Raw genomic sequence first — 14,172 nt, 5'->3', positions numbered from 1 at the left:
AAGTGTGTAGACCCTACGGGTTCGGGAACCATGCAGACATGACCGAGACATTCTCCGATCAATAACCAACAGCGGGATCTGGATACCCATGTTGGCTCCCACATGTTCCACGATGATCTCATCGGATGAACCACGATGTCAAGGATTCAAGCAATCCCGTATGCAATTCCCTTTGTCAATCGGTATGTTACTTGCCCGAGATTAGATCATCGGTATCCCAATACCTCGTTCAATCTCGTTACCGGCAAGTCACTTTACTCGTTCCATAATGCATGATCTCGTTACTAACTACTTAGTCACATTGAGCTCATTATGATGATGCATTACCGAGTGGGCCCAGAGATACCTCTCCGTCATATGGAGTGACAAATCCCAGTCTCGATTCGTGCCAACCCAACAGACACTTTCGGAGATACCTGTAGTGCACCTTTATAGCCACCCAGTTACGTTGTGATGTTTGGCACACCCAAAGCACTCCTACGGTATCCAGGAGTTTCACAATCTCATGGTCTAAGGAAATGATACTTGACATTAGAAAAGCTTTAGCAAACGAACTACACAATCTTGTGCTATGCTTAGGATTGGGTCTTGTCCATCACATCATTCTCCTAATGATGTGATCCCGTTATCAATGACGTCCAATGTCCATGGTCAGGAAACCATAACCATCTATTGATCAACGAACTAGTCAACTAGAGGCTTACTAGGGACATGTTGTGGTCTATGTATTCACACATGTATTATGGTTTCCAGTTAATACAATTATAGCATGAACAATATACAATTATCATGAATAAGGAAATACAATAATAACCATTTTATCATTGCCTCTAGGGCATATTTCCAACAGAACCGATCTTGTTGAGTCAAATATTTCTATCACTTGTGTTGCTAATCCCATGTGCTACAAAAAACCGCAAAAGCAAAAAAATATTTTTGCCTTCTTTTAGTTCTTCTATAGCAGGTTGTATCGGAGGGCAGCCATCGGACCCCAACAAGGAAATTCATTGAGGCAAGGTCCATGTCTATTAAAAGAGAAGTCTTATGCACCTTAATGGAAAAAGTTTCTAACACTTGCTTAGACATAAGCTTGGGGAGGTAACCACTTCTCGTGCTCTATTTTAATAACTGCACTTTCTCCTACTTTCATATTTTTCCCTAGTTTAGTTTTAAGCATGGGGAGGTTACTTTTGCATGTGTAGTGTCCTGTGGAATGCTCTTTATCATATGGTTTTCACGCATTAGTGTGTCCTGCTATTTTGACATGCTTGCTTTGCACTTGTTTAACTTAGCTTATGGGAATCTTTTTATCTTCTGAGAAGCATTCCCATGTTCTTTTATTGAAAACCCAATAAAGGAGTCCTTTGAACTGTTGCATTACTTTCATCTAATTACATAAGTTGGGGACTCCAGTGGTGTCCTGATTAGCAATTGAATGATTGTAGAGGCTTTTTGCTGATGAACCCAACATATTTGGTTGATCTGGGACGTGCAACAGGGTCTATCTCTGCCAAACTATCCCCTTGGGGTACTTAGCTTTTGAGCCCTATGTAACATGACACCGTGATGAGCTTTTGTAGCATTTGAATTCTTTATGACTAAGGCTAGTTCAAAGCATTTGCACTTTCATTCATCTTTTAGTTGCTAGCCTCTACGGTATCGTGCACTGCCCACTCTCACATTGGGACTTGGAGTAAACTTCGCAGGTACATCCAAACCCGTGGGTGGACTTTCTCTTATTCTCCTACACAAAACAGCTACCATACCTACCTACATGGCATTGTCATAGCCATTCTGAGAATATTGCCATGCATTACCATCATTTTAATTAAATTACCAGAGACATGTTTTCATTTGCCTTGCATGATCATAGTATGGCTAGCTCGGCATTTTCATGGCTTGCCCATTTTTTGATGTCTATGCTATGCCAAATCATGGCACATACTGCTACATTGCCAGATGCATTCATCGTATAGAGTTTCTCTCATGTTTTCAATTTTGAGTGATGATAACATTCAGTTGAAGTAAGTCATTATAAAAGTGTGATGATCATCATCATTAGAGCATGCCCCAGTGAGGAAAAGAATGGTGGAGCCTTATGAGTCCTCAAAAAAGTGGGGATGAGGTCCATGAGACCATTCTAAAGAGAGAGAGAGAGAGAGAGAGAGAGAGAGAGAGAGAGAACTAAGAAAATTAAAGAAAAAGAGAAAAAATGAGAGAGAAGAGAGAAGGGGCATGTTACTATACTTTTACCACACTTGTGCTTCAAAGTAGCACCACTTCATCCATTGTAAAGAAGAAAGTTTCATGAGCTTTATGTTTCATACTAGTGCGGAACCTACACTATAGAACTTGACTTGTATATTTCGATGACGAGCATCCTCGAAAGCTCGAGGTCTTCATGAGCAAGCAAGTTGGATGCACTCCCACTTAGTCTATTGAAGAGCTTTAACATACTCATAGCTCTATGTGCATCCTAGTTGCATGGTGATCCCTACTCCTTGCGTTGATATCGATCAGAAGGTCTTCTCCATTGCCTAGTGGTCAACTATGTTGATGCAATACTTCCTTTGTTTTTGACTTCTCAAAACCCCAACCATTTTCTATCATTCCCTTAACTGCGAGGCATAGGCTTGTGCTCAATGTTGCATAGGTAGTTGAGTGGTTTAATAACATAGACAAACGATCTTGCAATTGTACCTGGTATGCCTCGGGTTGTTGTTTTTGAAGGGATCGTTGATGCTTGATTTCTTTTGTCTTTTATAGTTACTGATGTGTTCCCAACATAATATTGACCCTCTATCTAAAACTTTGGCAATGGGAATTTGGGCTCCTCAAAAATATTTTCCTCTTTCTCAACCTCCATGGCAATGGAACTAAGAGGATAGCTTGTATTACTCCCTTGCTGGTTAACTTTTGCATGCATGCACAACGAACATGGATATCACTTTTGGGGTCTAGTTCAATGTATGCTTTAGAGTTGGTAGCAATAAGATTTTTGTAGTCAACCTTCTTACTCGAGAACAAGCAAGGTATAAGCCGGGTAAGGTTGATGGCTCTATATTTTATGCATTTTTAGAGATCATTTGTTGCATGTTCTCTTCATATACTACATCCCATGGAACTGAATATTTGTCCATTATGCATGATTACCGTTATTTGCACTTATCATTGTGAGAATTGCACATTTAGTTCTAGCTTTTATTAGTTTTCTTTGTTTTCTTGTGTCTACAGGTGTTTTGGAGAAATCTAGGACCAAGCACGATGAAAGGATGGGATTGATACGAAGTTAGCCAAGGGTTAAACTTAGCCATTTCGAAGGTCGGAAAAGTCATTTTTCCAAAGTGCCCCGAATCAAGATCTAAGACCAGAAATGGATCAGATCATACGAATCCAATGAGACCAAGAATGTCAAATTCCGAGTTCTTATAAAGATTTGACAACCGTTTTGCCGGAGGAGGACAAATTAAAAGACGGCGTTTTGAACAACCGCATGCGGTCGTTTGACGTGCATGCAACTCTGGAAGTTGCCCTTCCAAATGGGATTCTTCACTAATTTTGTCCCTATTTGGTCTCACGCAATCTTTGGCTTGTAAAGAAGGGATTGGGAGAGGATTTGGCTCATTGTGAGCCCTTGGATGAAACCCATCAAGAGAGGAGGCTAGGGAGGCTCCATATATATCATCTACAACCCTAGCCGCCCTCTCCATCTTCCACAACACATCTCATTCATCCACATCCCATCTCCATTTCTACTCCACACATGAGAAGAAGGGACAACAACCAAGGGACAAAGGAGGAGGCTCCACCACCATGAGCACCGACATCCGGGCCGGTGCCCTCGCGCCGGCACCGCCACCATAGGTGGTGCCCCGTCTCCATCATCACCGGCGTGGCCACCATCTTCATCACCATCACCACCGCGCTGCCGCCATCACCACAATGCCTTCTCCCTTCACCGGCTTCATGATGGCTTTTAACATGTCCGTAGCCTTCATGTCATTGATTGAGTAGTTGTAGTTGTTCTTGAGGACATGGTTGAACCTTATATGATATTTGTTACGATCCAATATTACATGTTCATGGTTCGAGTTAGTAGCCTTCACAAATGTTGAATGGAGCGCTCACTCAAATTTGTGCCTTATGCCATGAACTATGTTACAATCCTTGTGATGGTTGGGTATATTGGGGTAATTTAAGGTGATAGTAAAAGCCTCAGTTCCTCGCCTTTGCAAAGGATTGGGGAATTACGGAGAACCCTTAGAGAGGCCGCATCCACACGGTAAACCTTAATTGTCATGAGTTGTAACCCTATGGGGAAGACTATGATGGTGGCGTGCGTGGCACGAAGTCTACTTTGAGTAGAATGTGTACTATACCCGGCTCCGCCCACTTATGCATTTGACGAGTTACTAGAGGATATGATAGTTCATATGTGGTAGTGATTCCGCAACCCTCAACAATGCTTTACTACTCAAGCGTCGTCCTTACTAACTTAGTGTCTTTTGATTCCTGTTTTTATTCTTCTTATTAGTAGTTTAGTTAAATCCGTTTTATCCAATTTTCCTACTGTCGGAGTAAATGACCACGGGTAGCCTTATCTGCTCCCCATGGCATTTCAAGACATCAGGGCTGGCTGCGCCCCTCAAGCATCCAAGACAAAAGGGCCTCCTTCCCGTGGCCGGCTGGTCCAAGCGGCCGGCTGGTCCAAGCGGCCGGCTGCACGAAGGCGGCAAGGCCCAAAGAGCGGACCCAGCATGGGCAGACTCCTAGTAGGCGGCCCCAGAGTTGCCGACTCCTAGCAGGCAGCCCCCCTGTGCACCCTCAAAGTCTGCACCCACCTAACGGCGATGGGACATGGCGTGGCTACAGTGCGACCTGCCACCCCCAAATCCTGGAGCGGGAGTGGCCACAGATTGACGTACCGGGCGGCCATCCCTCGCCCGGCGCAGCACTATTGCCACATTAACTATGACATCATCCATGGCAGAGCTGCCATGCTCCCACGACAGGCTGTCGGTATGGCCCACAGGCGGCGGGCCCTATCTGCCAAAGAGATACCCGAAGGCGGCACGACCAGACCAATCAGCAAAGGGGGAGGACGGCTCCCAACAGCCGGCCCTCCCCTCCCCTAGAAGTTTGCGCGTCATTAACCAGATAAGACGGGGTGTGGCTACAGTGAACGCCCACCAGGCGGTAACACTGTAGCCACACTCGCCCCAACCAAGCCACCGTCATCAAGGGCGAGGCTATAGTAATGAGCAGACGGCAGGGCCCACAGGCGGTGGGCCCAATCTGTCGGCCGAGAGACCAGCAGCCGACGGGACCCACCAGGCGGCGGGCCCCAGCAACCGGTGGAGAAGCCGGCGGTCATAGACACTGACGGCCTGGGCCTACGCCCAGCCGGTTTACCATTGCACCCCTGGGGGTAGGCCTATATATACCCCCCAGGCCACCATGCAAAGGGTTGATCTCTTAGAGTTACACACACATATAGAGAGAGGAGTAGAGCTAGTCTTGCCCTTCTTCCTCCTCTAGCCGAACAGCTCAAGGAGCATCTTGTAGCTACTTGCTGATTAAGTGATCATGCGGAGATCCTGCAGAGCAGGACTAGGAGTGTTAACTCCTAGGAGAGCCCTGAACCTGGGTAAGATTCGCCGGCGTGCATGTCTTCTCCTCATCCCATTTCTAGGCACCGGCGACATCTTAGTAGCTCCCACTATGATTAGCCATCCTTTGGCATATGTTGCACCTGCCACCCGACATTTGGCACCCACCGTGGGGCTAGGTGCACCGTCGTCCGGAGACCTGCTCTGGGAGGCAACCTTGTTCCTTCCTAGTGAGCGTAGCCAACCCGACATGCTCGATGGCGCTTGCATCAACGCGCTGTACAACGTGGAAGTCGCCTGCATGGAGAGCTGCCTCGCTGATCTCATTGGTGAGATCCGCCTCTCCGATGAGCCCGCACCAGGCGCGGGTGCAGCCAGCTCCGAGAGCTGCCTCATCGACCTCCTTGGCAAGCTTGACATCACCAGCGAGCCCACCTCCGACTTGAAGTCGATCGGCTCCACCGACCCGCTGCTTGTTGACTCCAACATGGCATCCCTCGACGCCTTCCCCACCAACGTGGTGGTCATCAACGAACCACTTCCTCATGCCAACAGTAGTGGCAGCAACGTCACCGAGGTGCTCGTCATCAGCCACAGCGCCACATCCAGAGCGGATGCCCACGACACGCTGCAAGCGATGATAGGTGACCTGTCTGCACCCATTGCAGGCGACGCCGATGCCGAGACACTAGAGGCCCACCGCCTTGCGCTCATCGAGAGTGGCAAGAAGATAGCCTCCATGAGACGCATCACCGAGGCCTATCAGCGTGAGGTTGATCATGCCGCTTGCGGTACGCCGGCTGCTGGCGGGCCTAGCCTCCTGGGCATTGTCAAACAGCGTGGTGCCTCTATCGCCAACATGCTAGGAGCCGACCACCCAGTCTACGCCACGCCAATCGAGAACCTGCGTGCTGCACAGGCGGCAACAGACGAGCTGGAAAACCTGGAAGGTGATGAGTTGCACTGCATGACGGGGCGCGTCCAGCAGCTCATCAACGCGGCTGTCAAGCGGCAAGAAGCCTGCGCCCACGCCGATAATCCTCCCCTCCGCCGAGAGCGTGGCGCGACCTCCCGGACACCAAGCGAAAAGAGAAAGAGCCGACTACTTGCCACAGTCGGACGCGCATCAGCATCGAGCACGACGAAGATGGCCGCCCACAAGCTGTGGAGCGGTGAGGCAACTATCCGCCTCATCCTCCGCCCCACAGGGAGAGGTATGCCTCCCCGCCACCTGTTGAGCACCCGACGCTCAGCGGCCGGCTGGGCCGCCGTGAAGGAATCAGAGAAAACGATGCCCGCCATCGAATCGACCGCCTGGTGCAATCCCTGGCGCTAGAAGAAGAGGATGCAGTTGGTCCGCCTTGTTTTGGCCCCCGCATTCGCGACGAGCCCTTCCCCAAAGGGTTCTCGCTCCCAAGAGACACGCCCAAGTACAATGGCTCGGTGAAGCAAGACGACTGGCTGATCGACTACTCCTCCATAGTCAGCATAGCAAACGGCATCAGGAGTGTTGCCATGAAGTACGTCCCCCTCATGCTTAAGGGCACGGCGCGCACTTGGCTGAACAGCCTCAAGCCTTACAGCGTCAATAGCTGGGTGGATTTCCCTGAAGTCTTCATCCGCAACTTCACCAACACATACAAACGGGCGCCCAAGCCTCGCCAGCTCTCTCTATGCGTCCAAAGCCCCACCAAGTCCAGTTGCGACTACTTGACGCGGTGGGCCGAGCTCCGCAACTCCTGCAAAGGGGTGCACGAGGTGCAAGCTATAGAGTACTTCACCGCCGGGTGCAGAGAAGGCACCCTCCTCAAGCACTGACTCCTCTGTGACAAGCTGGCTACACTCGACGAGATGCTGATCATAGCAGACAAGTACGTCACTGCCGACTCCTCGATGAACTCGGAGCTTCGGGTGGACGCCTTTGGGAAGGTGCTCCCTCCGGCTCCCAGAACGTCGGCTGGCGACATCAGTCGGCGACCGCAGCAGAATGACAACAAGTGCAAGGCTCCGATGCCAGCTTCTACCAGCCGACAGGTGGCAACAGTCGAAGATCAGCAGCAAGAAGGGCAGCCCATGCCCAAGGGTCAGAAAGGCAGCAAGCTGGCTTGGCAGCCCGCTTTCTCCTATGAGCAAACCCTTGATGCACCCTGCAAGTTCCACAGCGGCGCAAATCCATCCAATCACACCACACAGAAGTGCCATTGGCTCACCTGAATCTCCAAGGGCGAGGGGCTGCTGCCTCCTTCGCCTGCTAGCCAGCCGCCTCTGGCTCCTCAGCAGCCGGCAGTTCATCCAGCAGTCGGTGCCATCAAAGACGAATTCCCTGAGGAGCATGGAGCCTACGTTGTCTTCACAAGTCAAGCCGATGACAGGTGTAGCCGGCGCCGGTAGCACCAAGAGGTCAATGTTGTCGCCTCCAAGGTTCCAGAGTTCATGCACTGGTCTGAGAAGCCCATCAGCTGGAGCCGAGCTGACCACCCGGAGGTGATGCCTTCTCCGGGTTCCTATGCCATGGTGTTGGATGCCACCTTTGCAACAGAGCGACAAGCTGCTCGTTTTTCCCGAGTCCTGATTGATGGCAGTAGCAGCATCAACATCCTTTACTGGGATACCATGGAGAAGTTGAACATCAAGACAAAGCAGCTCCTGCCTAGCCGGATTGTCTTTCATGGCATTATGCCGGGTCTTTCATTCTCGCCAATCGGCAAGATCAAGATAGATGTCCTCTTCAGAGACAGAGATCACTTTCCCCGCGAAGCGGTTTGGTTTGAAGTAGTGGATCTGGAAAGCCCCTATCATGCATTACTTGGCCGACCTTCTCTGGCCAAGTTTATGGCTGTGCCCCACTACGCCTACCTCAAGATGAAGATGCCAAGCACCAAGGGCATCATCACCATAGTTGGAGATTACAAGAAGTCGTCCGCCTGTGCCGCAGCAAGTAGTCGGCTGGCTGAGTCCCTTGTGATTGCTGCAGAGAAGAAGATCCTTGACCTGGTTGTGGCCATGGCCGACAAGCAGCCAGACCTGTCACCGGACCCCAAGGAGTCAGAAGCCCAGGGCTCCTTCCAGCCGGCCATGGAAACTAAGAAGATACCTTTGGACCCGGACCACCCGGAGAGGTTCGCTCTGGCAGGAACCAACCTTGATAGCAAATAGGAAAGCGAGCTCATCGATTTCCTCCATGAGGATCGGGATATCTTTGCATGGTCCCCCAAGGACATGCCAGGTGTTCCAACGGATTTCGCCGAGCACAAGCTACATGTCAGAGTAGATGCAAAACCAGTCAAGCAACCCCTCCGCTGACTGTCGGAGGAGAAGAGAAGAATTGTTGGTGAAGAGATAGCCCAGCTCCTAGAAGCCGGCTTCATTATGGAAGTGTTCTTTCCAGAGTGGCTAGCCAATCCAGTCCTTGTACTGAAGAAGAACAACAAGTGGCGCATGTGTATTGATTATACCAGCCTCAACAAAGCCTGCCCAAAAGATCTGTTTGCTTTGGCTCGGATAGATCAAGTGATAGACTCCACAGCCGGATGCGAGCTGTTGAGCTTCTTGGACGCATACTCAGGGTACCATCAGATCAAGTTGGACCCGGCAGACCGCCTTCATCACACCATTCGGAGCCTTCTGCTACCTGACTATGACATTCGGCTTGAGAAATGCCGGTGCCACTTTTCAGCGGGGCATGTAGAAGTGCCTCCTCAAGTAGCTCGGCAGAAATGCCCACGTCTATGTAGACGATATTGTGGTGAAGACGGAGAAGCGCGGCACCCTGCTGGAAGACCTCAAGGAAACGTTTGACAATCTGAGCCGCTTTCAGATCAAGCTCAACCCCAAGAAATGCGTCTTTGTAATACCAGCCGGCCAGCTCGTTGGCTTCCTGGTCTCTGAACGCGGCATTGAGTGCAACCCAGTGAAGATCAAGGCCATCGAGAGGATGGAGATTCCCACCCCGCTGCGAGACGTCCAGAAGTTCACCGGGTGCCTGGCTTCCTTTAGCCGCTTCATTAGTCGGCTTGGGGAGAAGGCTCTTCCCCTATACCAGCTCATGAAGAAAACCACTCACTTCGAGTGGAATGACCAGGCGGGCGGGGCTTTTCACCAGCTGAAGAGGATGTTGACTACGCCACCTGTCCTGGCGGCCCCGACTGGCAAAGAGCCCATGCTCCTTTACATTGGCACAACCAGCCGGGTGGTCAGCACTGTCATCGTGGTTCAGCGTCCAGAAGATAGCAAGGCATAGCCGGTCCAGAGGCCTGTGTATTATTTGAGCGAAGTATTGTCGGCCTCAAAGTAGAACTACCCCCACAACAAGAAGATGTGCTATGGCATGTACTTTGTCGCCAAGAAGCTCAAGCCATACTTTCAAGAGCACCCCATCACGGTGGTTTGCACTTCCCTGCTCGCCGAGATCATGGGCAGCCGAGATCTTTCAGGCCGGGTGGCCAAATGGGCCATCGAGTTGGCTCCTTACACCATCTTCTACCAGCCTTGCATCGCCATCAAGTCCCAAGTGCTGTCCGACTTCCTCGTCGACTGGGCCGAGACCTAGTGTCTGCCGCCAGCACTGGACTCCACCTATTGGAGGATGCACTTTGATGGCTCCAAGATGCGCACCGGTTTGGGAGCCGGCATCGTCCTCACCTCTCCCAAAGGCAACAAGCTCAGATACACACTGCAAATCCACTTCTCCGCCTCCAACAATGTGGCCGAGTATGAGGCACTCATACATGGGCTCCGGCTGGCCAAAGAACTCGGCATCCATCGGATCCTGTGCTATGGCGACTCAGATTTGGTGGTCCAACAGTCATCCGGTGACTGGGACGCCAAAGATGCAAACATGGCAAGCTACCGTTTCCTCGTCCAGCAACTCAGTGCATATTTTGAAGGGTGCGAGTTCCTTCACGTGACACGAGCTGACAACGAGCAAGCAGATGCCTTGGCACGAATAGGCTCCACTCGGCAAGCCATTCCAGCCGGCGTCTCCCTTCAACGCCTCCTCAAGCCGTTTGTCAAGCCTTCGCTGGAATCAGATTCCATCTTTGTGCCAGCCGACCCCGAAGCAGTCGGATCCGACTCAGGGACTTCGGCAGGCGGCCCAGGGATTTGGGCAGGCAGCTCAGGGACTACAGCAGCCGCACCCGGCCTGGGGACTTGATACGTCTCCAACGTATCTATAATTTATGAAGTATTCATGCTATTATATTGTCCAGCTAGGATGTTTTATATGATTTTTAGGACTAACCTATTAACCTAGAGCCCAGTGCTAGTTTCCGTTTTCTCCTTGTTTTTGAGTTTTATATAAAAGGAATACCAAACGGAGTCCAATTAACGTGCCAATTTTTGATGAATTTTTATGGACCAAAAGAAGCCCCTGGAGTGTAAGAGTTGGGCCAGAAGAGTCAAGGGCTGCCTACGAGGGTGGGGGGCGCGCCCACCCCCCCTGGGGCGCGCCCCCTGCCTCGTGGACAGCCCGGAGACCCCCTGACTTGAAATCAATGCCAACCTCTCATATAAATACAGAAACATTCGGGAAATAACCTAGATCAGAAGCTCCACGACCGCAAGCCTCTGTAGCCACGAGAAATCAATCTAGGCCCTCTCTGGCACCTTGCCGAAGGGGGCCATCATCATCGGAGGCCATGGAGGAGGATCCTGGAGGGGCCATCATTGCCATGAAGGCCAAGAACCAGAGGGAGAACCTCTCCCCATCTAGGGGGAGGCCATGGAGGAGGAAGCACAAGGGGGAGAACCTATCCTCCTCTCTCTTGGTGGCGCCGGAGTGCCATTGGGAGGGGAATCATCACCGCGGTGATCGTCTTCATCAACATCATCACCATCCTCATCTCTTTTACACGGTCCACTCTCCCGCACCCCACTGTAATCCCTACTTGAACATGGTGCTTTATGCCACATATTATGATCCAATGATGTGTTGCCATCCTATGATGTTTTGAGTAGATATCTTTTGTATTTGGGTTGATTGATGATCTAGATTTGGTACGAGTTGCATGTTTTACTTTAGTGCTGTCCTACGGTGCCCTCCGTGTCGCGCAAGTGTGAGGGATTCCCACTGTAGGGTGTTGCAATATGTCCATGGTTTACTTATTGTCTGTGTTGCATGAGTGACTGAAACACAAATACGGATAAGTGGGACATGGTGTATGGGAATAAAGGGGACTTGATGCTTTAGTGCTATGGTTGGCACTACAAAAAAAAGACACATCCGTGACATTTTGGGCCGAACGAAACTTTTTTCTCTCATACTTATGACACTTCTATGACGATAATTGTGACAAAACCCGGTATCATCATAGATGTGGTGGGCTCCTACTTCTATGACAAAAAATCATGACAAAAAATGGGCTTTTCGTCCTAGGCGGGCCGGAAACGCATCTGCATGACATTCTTTGGGCCGTCCATGACGGAAAAAAACCGTGGTAGAAGCGAGGGCGAGGAAAATTTCGAGGAGTTCCCGGTTACGGTGGGTGGTCGGGGGCCGAGCGATGCGCGTTTCTCTTGTACACATACGTGCATGTGTGCGAGGTGTTGGCTCTAACTGAACCCGAGCGAGGCGTTCGGCTCTAACTAAACCCGAGCAATTGCACTGTAGGCTATGCGCTACTGAACCCGAGCGATCGATCGATGGCTGTTAACTGAACCCGATCGAGCGATTCCATCGCTACTGCTGCTAACTGAAGCCAATCGATGTCGCCTCTCTGGATGAACAGTGAGCGTTGCCGGGGGGAGGGGTGTTGGATGAACAGTGAGCAGTGGGGGTGGATGAACAGGACCACGTGGCGTTGCCTTGATCGAGCCGGTTGGGGCTGGATGAACAAGACCCCGTGGAGGGTTGGATGAATAGGACGACCCCGTGGAGGGCAGGATGAATAGTAGATGGTGGAGGGGTTCCTGTGGAGGGCTGGATGAACACGAGCTCGTGGAGGCTGGAGGAGGTTGACGGTGGAGAAGAACAGTATGCCGTGGAGTCCCGTTTTGCGGTACGCCACACCCCTCCTAATGAACAGGACCCCTGTTTCGACCATAGCACTTCAACACAAGTCCGTTTCGTCCGTTTTGCCGTATTCCACACCCCTCTCGATCAACAAGACCCCCGTTTCGACCGTAGGAGGTCCGTTTCCTCCGTTTTGCGGTAAGCCAGACCCCTCCCGATGAACAGGATCCCGTTTCAAACGTGGCCAGTCGAACACAAGGCCGTTTCCTTTGTTCTGCGGTACACCAGGCCTCGTTTCCATCGCATGTTCCATCCAAGCCGGTTAGCTCCCACGCGTTCCGTTGCCTCCCGATGAACACGATGCATTTCATTGCCTCCCCATGAACACGACGCATTCCGTTGCCTCCCCATGAACACGACGACGACGCGGTTTCTCTATTCCGACCCAGCCATGTACACGAGCCCTAGCCATACGTATGCGCGAGTAGGCGTTCGAGACCCCGCCCTTATGTACGTACGTGGCCATATTTTCTTTCTTGCACCCTGGCCGTTGTACGTATGTGTACATGCTACGTGCGCGCCTCTACTACGACACGTGCGCGCCTCTATAATCACCAGTATGTACGTACACGTTCATGACCAGAATGACAACGCTACGTACACTTCGACCAGGTGGGTCCCGACTGTCAGGCAATTCCTTGCCTGTGAAGATGTAGCTGGTGGGTCCCAGCAATCAGGGGGGCGAATCGTTTTTTTTTTGCTCGGACACACTTCCTTGCGTGCGAATATGTAGCTTGTGGGTCCCAGAAGTCAGGGGGAAACGTTTTTTTCGTGAAATACAGTGGCCCATCTGGCGGGTCCCTGCTGTCAGGTGGAGGTATCATTATTTTCCGCATAATAAGGAGCCACTTCCTTGCTGCGGCCGTGGACCCAGCTGTCAGCCTCTCCACGTACAGTCCACGTCCGATGGAAGTCGTTCCTTGACCACGTTGACCATGCCGCGCTGAGAGCACCAGGGCAGTGGATGACGGTGAGGCCTAGGAAGGGGACGACGCGGAGCCGGGGAAGACGCGGTAGTGGATGCCCACGCGTAGAGGAGTATGAGGGTTCACTCGTTCGGCTGCGGTGTGAGGCTGTCGTCGCCGTAGGGCCTGGCCAGCTGTGGGAATAGTAGGGGGCGGTGTGGCCTTCACGGTAGCACAGCCGGCCACAGAAGGCAGGAACAGGCGACACGACCGGCGCTGCTTTGGGCGGCTGGAGCAAGAAGACCAGAGGTTGAAGAAGCACTACGGCCGTTGGATGGACATCGTACGGTCACTGGAGCTAGAATCATTCATATTGACTAAAGTTGACAAAGGCCCCCATCCCAATCAACTTAGTAGGCCCACAAGTCATCCTCCCACCATGGTGGGTCCCAGCTAGTAGGGGGAGTATTCACTTATTTTGTGCGTAATAAGGAGGCACTTCCGGTGGACCCAAGCTGACAGCGGGGGGGGATGTTTTTTCACGAAATACGGTGGCCCGTCCGGTGGGTCCCAGCAGTCAGGGGGAAACGTTTTTTTCATGAAATAAGGTGGCCCGTCCGGTGGGTCCCTGCTGTCAGGTGGAGGA

Source organism: Triticum aestivum, chromosome 3B, assembly GCF_018294505.1.
Source record: "Triticum aestivum cultivar Chinese Spring chromosome 3B, IWGSC CS RefSeq v2.1, whole genome shotgun sequence".
Classification (NCBI taxonomy): domain Eukaryota; kingdom Viridiplantae; phylum Streptophyta; class Magnoliopsida; order Poales; family Poaceae; genus Triticum; species Triticum aestivum.
This window is presented reverse-complemented; position numbering follows the sequence as displayed.